The following is a 1,737-nucleotide window of genomic DNA, read 5'->3' on the forward strand; positions in this document are numbered from 1 at the left end:
ATCCTTCTTTGCTGCTGTGTCTATCCCCTCGGGGAAATGTCACGCGGTGTAATGGAGTCCTTGTAACTTGCTACGACTCGTCTACACACGTTGTTGATCGACACCTGCTTTGCTGGGTTATGTATGCCTGTCCCTGTATGGACGTACCGCTTGGGTTTATAACTAGTCATGTCGACCCAGGTTCTTTGTCGTTTGAACGCTAGCAACATATTCATATACGTGAGCTAAAAGACGCAAACGGTCCTGGCCAAGGTAAGGTGGCAGCCGTGGAGTTTACTGTGCGTGAGGCCGCAAAGTGATGTGATGTGTTACAGGCTGGGTTCTTATGACTCAGGATTAGGGTCCCAACACCAAGTTGCGGCAACAGGTTTTGAAAAGGGAATTGATCGTGATTTGGAACCTGTTCTTTACACGAACCCTCTTAGCTAATATTTTCTTATTTATACCCGTTCTACTTTTTTCTGTTGTAGCTCAGTTATTCTATCTAGCCGAGCCATTCATTTCTTTTTATGAAAGAAAGATAAGGGACAGAATTAAAAAATGAAAGAAACAAAAGTATTCAATAAGCAAAAGGAGAGAGAGGGATTCGAACCCTCGATAGTTGCTAGAACTATACTGGTTTTCAAGACCGGAGCTATCAACCACTCAGCCATCTCCCCACCGCATAATACTTATTTTACTCCTACAAGTAGAACATAGCCATATAAAAAATAAAAATACTTATTAACCTCTAGAAAGATATCAGATACAAGTTCCTTTTCGATATATCTGTGTATACTGTATACACGGATACAAGATCCGTTATACCCGCTTGTGAAATAAAGATTAAATAACCTCCTCTCTCCCTCATATCCAAATAAAGAAGAGGTTAAGTGAGAAATTTTAATTAAAGAGAAGAATCAATGGATTCATGATTAAACCCCTCCTACTTCTTGTATTTTTTAACAATTTTGGTTAAATGAGGGATCAAATATGTAGTCAACTTTATTTGATGGTAGCTGGGAGGATTAGAAATATGACTATTGCTTTCCAATTAGCTATTTTTGCATTAATTGTGACTTCCTCGGTCTTAGTAATTAGTGTACCCCTTGTATTTGCTTCTCCTGATGGTTGGTGAAATAATAAAAATGTTGTATTTTCCGGTACATCATTATGGATTGGACTAGTCTTTCTCGTAGCTATTCTGAACTCTCTCATTTCTTAAATTCAATTTGGTTAATATATATTAAACCCATAAAAAATAAACAATAAAGGCCATTTATTCTAAAAAATTAGAATAGTGAGACGTATTAGATGCAATTTTGCGTCCCGAATTGCTAGCTCTTCTCTTTCAGTATTATGAAATTCCCATTAGAATATTCATTGACAGATAATATAAAAAGGAAAACTCTGATATAATAGAATAGCAAATGAAATGAATCGGTCGACCTAGACATAGACGGTCGACCCAAGCGGATATATGCTATAAAATATATACTGTAGTGAGCGTAGTTCGATGGTAAAACATCTCCTTGCCAAGGAGAACATACGGGTTCGATTCGCGCCGCTCGTCCGCTTAATTTATCAAAGTACTATGATAAAAAGTTTATTCTAGTTAACTGTTTAACTACTTATATTAAATTAAGTATTAATTAAGTGTTAGTCTAGTGCTGGATCCTTTACTATTTTACCCTTCCTTTGCATCCCCCTCAAAAAAAGAAGGCGCTCCAGAGGCAGAAATAGAACTACCCAACAGAG

At 37.2% G+C, this 1,737-nt stretch overlaps 1 non-coding gene across 1 annotated transcript; it reads right to left on the reverse strand.

Moving 5' to 3' along the window:
• Positions 1 to 571: 571 nt before the first annotated feature.
• On the reverse strand, positions 572 to 659 carry TRNAS-UGA. The gene has a single exon. It is a non-coding gene; the product is annotated as a tRNA-Ser (tRNA).
• Positions 660 to 1,737: the final 1,078 nt, after the last annotated feature.

The sequence above is a fragment of the Hordeum vulgare genome, chromosome 6H (assembly GCF_904849725.1).
Source record: "Hordeum vulgare subsp. vulgare chromosome 6H, MorexV3_pseudomolecules_assembly, whole genome shotgun sequence".
Lineage (NCBI taxonomy): Eukaryota > Viridiplantae > Streptophyta > Magnoliopsida > Poales > Poaceae > Hordeum > Hordeum vulgare.